The sequence below is a fragment of the Gallinula chloropus genome (assembly GCF_964237585.1).
Source record: "Gallinula chloropus genome assembly, chromosome: 28".
In the NCBI taxonomy this organism is placed as follows: domain Eukaryota; kingdom Metazoa; phylum Chordata; class Aves; order Gruiformes; family Rallidae; genus Gallinula; species Gallinula chloropus.
Genome location: NC_140113.1, coordinates 2318201 through 2327841, shown reverse-complemented (window position 1 = coordinate 2327841; position 9641 = coordinate 2318201). Strand labels below are relative to the sequence as shown.

The window sequence follows — 9641 nt, the reverse complement described above, 5'->3', positions numbered from 1 at the left end:
GTGGGAGCCGTTGGCTCAGCGAGCACCCAACTCCTGCCAGCTCGGGGGAAGGGGAATACAAAAATCCACGTTAAACATTATCACAGGGCTGAGATTTGGCTCAGCTTCCCCGGCCTGCGATGCCGCCTTCCCCCTCCTCCCATCTCTGGGCGTGCAGCCAGGATGCCCAGGCAGGTGGGGAGTGCCAGCGCGGGCATTTCGGTGAGTGGCTGCGGGTCTTGTCTTGGTTCCTTGCTGCAGTTTCACTCCCTGTGTGCCAGGGCAGGGCACCATCCCCACTGCCCTACCAATGCTTGATGCCAGCAATGCTCCTGTAACGGGGCTCGCCCATGCAGCAACCCCACGCCCCGTGGGCAAAGCTCTGAGCAGGGTGCAAGACCCCACAGCTCAGCCGTGGTAACACCCTCCCATCCCAAAAGGCACAAAAAACATTGGTTTGAAATCATTCAGCAAGAAAATGCCTCCCTGTGGGTTCGATCTGCCCCTGCTGCTGTCATGGCTAAAAGCCAGCACAGAGCCGTGCCTCAGTTTCCCCACAGGAAGGCAGTGATTCTCCTGTGGCTCTATTGGAATGGGGGACAGCCAGGACAGATTCTGCCTTCATCCATGTTGGTGGGGTGCACGAAGTCCCTTCATAACCCCAAAGCGGTTGGGGGTTTCGGCTTGACCCCAAGGCTTTGGGCCCTGCTGCTGCAGGAGGGAGCCCAGAGCTGCTGCTGGGGAGGGAGAAGAAACGTCCCCAGCGCTGACAGCCGGCTGGAGGATGTTTGCTGGTGTGTCACGTGGCTCCCGCCACATATTTACACACTGGAACAAGCCAGCCCGGGTGACAAACACGGTGCCACTTGGGTAAACACGGCCCCTCTGAGGACACGCATCCGCGGCCACTGTAGGAAGGGACCCAAGAAACACCCGAAAGGAAGGAGGGAAAGAAAGAAAAGAAAAAAAAGGGGGGAAGGAAAAAAAACCCAACCCAAAAAAGAGGGGAAAAAAGGGGAAAAAATAGGCTTAAGAAATATTTTTCCCCTCGCTTGCTGCAACGTGGGCTGGGAGCAGCACCCGGAGCCAACTGCCCCGTTTTCCTTGCTTCCTATGAAAAAAAGAAGGGGGGGGGGAGAAGCAGCAGCCATCAGCCCAAAGCAGGGGTACAAAGTCCACTTGTCACCCGGCGGTTGCACCCTCCCGCCCCGCAGCAGCAGCTGGGTGCTCGCGCCAGGCTGCGGGAGCACAATAGCGGCTGTTGTTGCTGGAGCCGGAGCTGGCTGGATTTCAGGGCCGGGCAGAGCATGTGCTGGCGGCCGAGGGTTGGCGTGGCTGGTGTGTTAACCCCCCATGTGCAAAAGAGGGGAGGGAAGCAGCCGCCCAATCCCCCACACCCCAGCTTGGTGTGGGCCAAGGAAACTGAGGCACTGGTGTCTTTGTCTGGATGAGGTGTTGAGCTTGTGAGCGCCCAGCTCCCCAGCACATCTTCCTCTAATAATCTCGGGTTTATGAGCTGAGTCTAGACCAGGACCATGGAATATTGTGCCCCCACCATGCCCCCTCCAGCCCCACAGAGAGCTGCCCACCTCACCCCCCACCTCTCCACCCAGCCCCCTGGCCAATGGCACCCACTGCCCACCTGGATGCTGCCACAAGGCCACACGGTGCCGCTCGCTCCAGGGAGGTGCCCACGCCTCAAGGGACTGTCACATCAGACAAGCAGCACCCACATGTGTGTGTGTGTGTGTGTCCAGATGCTACAGCATCCCCCCCAGAGCCTCTCGCAGGTAGCACAGCATCCACCCACTCCACCCATCCAGCCAGTCGTGCCCGGCATGCCACCCATCCCACAGCCCACAACACCACACAGTGGGTGTCACGGTGGCGCTGGGCATCCCCCACCACCACCCTAGGGTGATGCAGAGGGGATGACACCAACAAAACCCCACTGCCACAGCAAGCCAGGCCGGTGCTCTCCCATGTGCTGGCACAGCTTGACACCCCACACCGATGCCCCCCCACCGCGCCCCGGGCCTGGTGAGCACGGTCCCAGCGCCAGCAGCTCACACAACTGCTGCAACCACAAAAGCCATTTCTTTTTTCCCCTCCCCGCTCAGCCAAGCTGCCTGGTCCTGCTAATAAAAAAAAAAAAAATAATAAGGACATGGAAAATTCTATAATATCCCTTTCCAGCTTCTTGGATTTGTCTTTTGCTAATTTGAAGCAGACCCCAGAGGGGGGTGGAAGGAGGAGGGGGGGGGTAGTCAAATCGACCCAGAATCACGGTACGGAAAGCCAGCTTTCACAAAAAAAAACAAACCCCAACCACCCAAGCCCAAGCCAGCAACCCCAACATCTGAATGCAGCAGGGAAGGGAAAGAAAAAAGGGGGGGGGGGGGGAAAGAAAAAAAGAAAAAAAGAAAAAAAAAAGAAGAAAGTTTAATGTGTGCTTAAAACCAAATGAGCGGTGGTATCATTTTTAATTAAGAGCCTATTTTCAAAGCCCTTATTACTTACAGTACGCTCAGCATCCGAGTCATTTTCCTCTCTCGTAAAAATCGTGGCAGGGGAAGGGGGAAAGCGAGCCCTTTGTGCGGCTCCCAGCTTTGCGAGGCGAATATTCACGCCAATTTGTCTGCAGTAATTGGTTTAAGCTATGGAGATGTCGGGCTGGCAATTGATTATGTGAGTTGCTAAACTTTTCCCAGAGAAGGGGACCCTTCGCCCCGATATTGGTTTCACACATGGCTCCGGTTCGCGTGGCTTCGGGACGCGTCTCCGGCACTGGCACAACTGGAAAGTCACTCTGGAAAACTAATATAATTCCTCACCCTTCCCTTCAAACTTTTCTTCTTGCAAATTCCAGCCCGATTTTCTTCTCTGGCAAACGAAACCCTCGTGAAACCATTTCCTACCGCGCGGCAAACGCCTCAGCCAAAGGGCTGCTGGAGGGGTTGGGGATGGTGCTGGGTTCCCACCGTGGCACGGCAGGCGTGAGGGCTGTGCCAGAGAGTGAACCCCCCCCCCCTCCCACCCCAAACACACCCCCCCACCCAACCCCAGTATCAAACCAGAGCAACTGGGCAATGGTGATTTGCCAACTGGGAGTTTGGCCTCTGGTTTTGCTCTGGAGCCCCCCCTGATTCCCTGATATTGTGTGCTGAGGGAATGGGGGCTCGGGGCCCGGCACAGCCTGGCTGCTACGGCACGCAGCGAGGCGGAGGCGCTGGAGCCGGCGGCAGGAGCAGGTAGCTCATTACCTCCCCACTCTTCTGTTTGCTTTGGCAAATGATTAAAATTCCCTCAGATTCCCTCCTGCTCCCGCTCCCGCTCCCGTTCCCAAATGTGACCACTGGCTGTTGTTTGCGCCCCTTCCCCAAGCTCCAGAAGCTCCCCGGGAAGGAAGCCCCAGGGAACAGGGGTGCTGGGCGCAGAGCCCCGATGAGCTCACCGCACCCACCACCAGCCACTTTCACTTTCTTCTCCCCAAAACCAGTGCAAGATTTCCCCACTCCTCCACTTCCCCCCCACCCCATCCCCGAGCGAAAGCCGTATTTGGGGTAAATTTTGTCCTCCCCCCATCCTCAGGTGTTGCTTCCATTGACATTTTGGGGGGGGTGGGGGGAATACCTCCCCACCCCTTGGCATCAGGGTGCTGCTGAGTGCTGCACAACAGCAGCACTTGCCTGCGACATCCCAGTGCAGAGCAGCACCGAGGAAGCCACCAGGATCATGGCTCTGAAATACTCCCACTACCAAAACCCAGCTTAGCCCCGCTGCCGGGGGGCTGAGGGATGAGGGGGGTCCACAGTGCTTCAGCAGCAGCACAGGGCTGGTGGTGAGAACCTCCCTCTGCCAGGTCCGTCTGCAAGGAGGGGGGAAAAAGCCAATCCAGGCGCCCTCACACCAAACAAAGAGACGGGGCCACATTTCTCCCCCTTCCAGAAATTTCCCCCCAATTCCCCCCTCGCTGCCATGACAAACCAGAGCGGCAGCACTCCCGTTTCTTTCTTTCTGCAGGGGAAAAAAAATTAGGAAATCAAGTTGAGGGAACGTTTCCCAGCTGTATTTGGGGTTTTGGGGGTTTTTTTTATGGGTGAAATGTCAGCATTCCCAAGTTCCTGGTGTCTCCATAAATGTGTGGGCAAAAAAACGGAGCCTCCTGGGTCAGGGAGGGCAGTGGCACCGCCGGTGAATTTGAAGCTGTTTGGCAACAGCAAGGCTGGTGCACACAGGGAAAAGGCTCCTCTTTAATGAGAAGAAACCAAATTTAGGGTCACTTCAGGGAGATCGTCCTCAGTGGGGTCGGGCAGAGCAGGATCGGAGTCAAGGAGATGGAGTGCAGAGGGGGCTTCTCACTAGACACAGCACTTTGAGGGCTGGTTTCCAGGAAATCTGTAGGGAAGAGGTGATGCTTGAGCCGAGGGAAAAAATACAGAAGGGGAAAAAAAATTGGGGGGGGGTTGTATTTTTTATTTTTTAATTTTAATTTAATCTGGAAAAAAAAAACCCGAACAAAAAAAAAAAAACCCAGAACAAAACAAAGAGCCCCAGCAAAAATCCTAAAAATAATTTTAAAATAAAATAATAATAAAAAATTAAAATAAAAAATAGTAAAAAATAAAATAAAAATAAAATGAAAATAAAATAAAAATAAAAATAAATAAAATAAAATAAAATAGAATAAAATAAAATAAAAATAAAATAAAATAGAATAAAATAAAATAAAATAAAATAAAATAAAATAAAATAAAATAAAATAAAATAAAATAAAATAAATTAAAATATTGCAATTCCTGCAGAACAATCCACTGCAATCTGCTAGCAATTTTTAAGCTGATATCTATTCCCCCCCCTTGTCAGCAATACTTTCACCAGTTTACAAACCCACTTTTCTCTTTGCTTTGTAAAGAAAGGGAAAAGAAAAAAAACAAAACCAACCAAAAAAGAATTTCTCAGTGCACAGTTCGGCTCTGCATTGAGCTGGGCCAGACCTCTCTGCCTGCTTGGGACCCCGGCCAAGAGCCATATGCAGGAAAAGAGTAAATAAATTCTGGTCAAAACCAGAATATTCTCCTTAAAAGTTACTTTAAAAGCAAAGAAAGGCAACAGCGAAACTGTCCCACCGTGGGTTATTTCCTTTCTCTCTCCCTCGTTCCGGCGAGGGCCGCGGCTCAGCTGTGGCAGCAGGCCCGAGCACCCCCCCCTCCCTCAGCAGAATGGGACCTTTGAAACATAAATAAAATGCTAGAAATGAGCCCAAGAAAAAGGCTAATGAGGCTGGGGGATACTTTCCCATGGTGATGGGGGGGTTACCCAGCTCCGCACTGCTCGGCGGGGTATCCGTACCCCTTTTGCTGAGCCCTAAAGTTGGCATCGAGGCGTCTTAGCAGCACAAATCAACCATGAAATGCCCTTTTAGAAATTAGAGCCAGCTTTGGGGAGGGGGCAAACGCGGCTGGCGCGGCTGCCAAGGCCGTGCTGGGGGCTTCGGGTGGTGGCTGGTACCAGGTGGGAGACACGGGGTGGTGGGGGAACAGCCTGAGCCTCCGGACGTGGGGTCTCAGCAGCTCTTTGCAGCACAAATTTCACAGGGGGGAGGGTTGGGGACAGGACTGATTTCCACTTGTTCCCAGGGCGGACTTCACAGACGGGTGGTCGGGAGCCGGCACCGGGGCTGGGGATGAAGCGCAGGGCCTGATCCGGCCTCTCCATCTCCGTGCCAAAATAGGAGTAACTCAGCTTTGACCCTGGGGGTCCAACCCTGCACAAACCCGCTGTGAGGGGCCAGAGCCGGCCCCAAATTCCTCCCACCCTGGATTTATTCTTTTCTTTTAATTTGATGGGATGACCTGCACGGGGGAAATTGGGGTTTGATATGTGCCTCCCCCCCTCCCCTGGTGCTGTTTACAAGCAGCCTGGAATCTGAAAAAATAATTGGATTGTTGTATTTGGAGGGTTTTGCTGTTCACACCAGGAATTGGGATTGAGACTGGGGGGGGGACACGACTGCAGGGATCTGCGGCTGCAACTGGGATGAGTGGAATGGGTTGGCAGTGGGGTCTGGTGGCTGCTCCGTGCCCAGCGCTGTGGGCAGTGCACCTTGCACCCTGCCTGCACCCATGGGGCTGGGTGAACCCTGACGTGCAGCAGGGATGGCAGGATCGGGGCTGCAGCTGGCTGGGACGCCTTCGCTCTCTACCAGGCCTGCAGGCAGCAGGGACCTGCTGGTACCACTTGCCACACCGAGATCATTCCAACCCCAGGTCATTGGGGTCCTGCTCTGGCAGGATGAGTCCCCGCATCCCTCACCGAGAGAGGAGGAATGGGATGGGGGAACACGATGTATGCCTGCAGCCCAATGAAAACCCGTGGGGCGCCTCAGAGACAAGGCCAGCAGCCTGTCGACCCCGACTTTGACATACTTCCCCAGCATACACAAAAAAGAAACACCAAAAGCTGACACCCCCCACCCCATCCCCACCATCTCACATCCCAGGCCGTCATAGAAGCAAAAATAAACCCCCAGCGCTGCTTTTACTACACACACAACCCACCCCCCCCCGCATCATCCCATCGACCCCCTTTTTCCTCCTCACCCACCCTGAGCACTGAGCTCAGCAGCCTGGCACCGCCAGCCTGGCACGGCCCAGCCGATCTCCCACAGCACAGGGATGGAAGCCGAACATCCTCATCCTCCCCAAAACACGAAGAGCTGAGAAATCGCTGCCTCAAAAGCAAGCACTGGCAAGGAGAGAGGGGAGCTGCCAGGCAGGCACCGACGGCAGCCTCGGAAGCGGTTAAAAATTGGCAAATTCTTCCCCAGGGTTTATTTTTGCGCCGTATCTTGCCCGGTGTCGGGCAGAAAATGAAAACTGCATTCTGTAAGCAAAGTTACCGCCGAGTTTACATTCCTCCAGGCTTATGGAGCTGGGACGAGGCGGGTGAGCTGCTCATTTCAGCCAGGAGCCTTTTTTTTTTTCGGCTTGAAAACAGGGAAGTGGCTTTTTTCGGGGGGGAGCAGATGGTGATCGGGGGGGGGAGGAAAAAAAAAACCCCTTCTAGAGCTTGTAAATTTTGTATTTCTTTTCTTTTTCTTTTTTTTTTTTTTGATAAAAAGCTGGAACAAAATTAGATCTCAGTTCCATACGGCAGATCGCCGCGCTTCGGCGTCTGACAAACAACTCCGAGGGCAGTAAAATATACCCTGTGAACGCACAGATTACACCCCGTAACATCCAGCGCCTCAGGACGCGCACGGTGGGTTCAGCAGGGAAAGGGGAGACAGGGAGGGATAAACCAAAACCTCCAGCGGGCACAAAATCCCTGTTAAAATCCAGCTGATCCCTTGTAAAAATGACCAGGGCTTCCCGAGTTCGTCCGTCCGTCCGTGTGCCGCCGTCTGTCCATCCCGTGTGTGTGTGTGTGTCCCCCAAAAAAATGAGGGAGAAAATGAAATAAAAACGAGGGGAATGACAGGGATAGTTTGCTTTAATTTTATTTTTTAAATGTAAGAAATGACTTTGCACGTTATTTATCCCACTGCAATTGTCTGAGCAGGCGGAGATGATGTTCCTGTTTGTTCAAGATGCCGGAGCGTGCCTAAAAATACAGGCGTAGAGCACACGCTTCACCCCTTGATAAACTGGGGAGGGGGGGAGTGTCTAATTTTGTTGCCTCCCTATAGAAAAATATGGTTATTTGAAAGGATTAAAAGATTAAAGGATTACTCAATAACAAGGGTTAAAAATACAGGTCCAGACACAAAAGGGGTCGATAGAAATGAAGGGAAATGCGCTCCCCAAAGCCCCCCCCCCCCCCTCCGCCTCCTCTCACGGAGCAATCTCAGCTTCCAGGTCGCTGCCAACTTTCCAAACAGGACTTGGGAAGCGATGGGGGGGGCAAAGCCCTCTACACTTATCCCCAACTCCCCCCCCCACACACACACCGGTGCAGGGACCGCTGCACCGGCTGCAAAGCGGCCTGTGGCTTTAAGAGAGACCTGGGGGGGCGATGGGGGGGGGGGGTGTGGAGGAGTATTGTAGGGGCTGCTGAGGGGGCACGAGGGGAATGGGGCGGCAGGGACGGGGCATACGGGAAGGGCGCGATGGAGGATGCTGGGGTGGGAGGGGGGGGCAAATCGGGGGCTGGGTGACCAGGGGCCACGGACGGGGCGGGGGGGGGGGTGTCCGTGGGGTGTCTGCAGCCCGGGGACAGGGTCAAACAGGGGTGGGGTTATCTGTCAGGATGTGGGGGCCGGGGGTTGTCCGCGGGCCGGGGATGGCGGTGAGCTGCTGGCCTCCGCTGAGCGGGGGTGACCGGGGGACGCCCGGGGGCGGGAGCTTGGGCTGCACGCCGGGGCGCCCGGTGCAGGGGCGGGCGGCCGGGCCCGGCGCTGCCCGCGGCTCCTCCCCGCTCTGCGGTAGCTCCGCACCGGGGCCGCGCCCCCCCCATCCATCCATCCATCCATCTATCCATCCATCCCTCCCTCCCCCTCTCCTTCTCCCCCCCCCTTTCCCCCTCCCCCGCGCCGGGCAGGGCCGGGGGGGCGGCCCCGCGCCTCCCTCCGCAGCCAGCCGGCCCCGGGGCTGGGGGGGCCGCGCCGCATCCCCCGCCACCTACCAGCATCATCCGGGGGCCGCCGTCGCGCTGCCGGGCGAGCGGGGCCAGAGCCTTCCTCATCCTCCTCCTCCTCTTCCCTCCCCGCCCCCGCACCGGGAGCGTCCCCTCCGCAGCGCCGCCGGTGCCCCGGGCGAGGGGAGGAGGCAGAGGAGGAGAAGGAGGCGGTGGCGGCGGCGGGAGGAGGAGGAGGAGGAGGAGGAGGAGGCGGCGGCGGCGGCGATGGGGCCGGGGCGCTGCGGGCTGCGAGGAGGAGCCGTGCCCGGCCGGAGTTGGGCTTCGCTGGGGGGGGGCGGGGGGGATGCCAGCTTCGCTTTTCCGTAGGCGCAGCCCGGCCGCTCTCCCCGGTTTATTTTTATTTTTCATCTTATTTTTTTTAATTTTGAGAAAATAAGATTCTTTCTTTCCCCCCCCCCCTTCCAAAAATAACCACCGGCCCCCCCCCCCTCATATCCCCGTGTGTCCCCGTCGTGTTCCCCCCCTTCTTCCCCGTTGCCCCCCCCCCCAACACCCCCCACCCCGCCATCCTCCAGCCCCGCCACCCCCGCGGCGCATGAGGCCGGGCTGGGCGCTGGCACCGCGCTCCCGCCGCCCGCGCTCCCGCCGCCCCGCACCGCCCGCAGCCGCCGCCGCCGCCGCCGCCTCCCCGCAGCCGCCCCGGAACTCGCCGCCGGCGGCTGCCGGCCCGGCCCATGCCCCGCGGCGCGGAGCCCGGCCCAGCCCGGCCCCCGACGCCCTGAGGCCGGAGCATGGCCCGCGGGAGCAAGACGGAGCCGGAGAGAGGGTGACCGCCCGCCGAGGACACTTTGCGGCCGCCGGTGGCCTTTGGTGGTGTTGGGGGGGGGGGGGGGGTGGCCCACACTTTCCTTATTAATTCTTGGGGGGTTTTAATTATTTTTTTAATTATTTTTGGGGGCAACGGGGGTTTTTTTGAGGCTTTTTTTTTTTTTCTTCCTCCTCCTCCGGCTGGTTGGAAAACACACGTTTTAGAACAAAATACCAAAAAAAAACCCCAACCCCCACCCCCCCCACTCTTTGCT

General features: G+C 56.7%; 1 long non-coding RNA gene across 1 annotated transcript; it reads right to left on the bottom strand.

The window, feature by feature from the left end:
- Positions 1–7464: 7464 nt before the first annotated feature.
- LOC311201760 lies at positions 7465–8830 on the bottom strand. The gene is made up of 2 exons (XR_014617879.1): positions 8605–8830; positions 7465–7663 (listed from the first exon to the last, which is right to left on the bottom strand). It is a non-coding gene; the product is annotated as an uncharacterized lncRNA (long non-coding RNA).
- Positions 8831–9641: the final 811 nt, after the last annotated feature.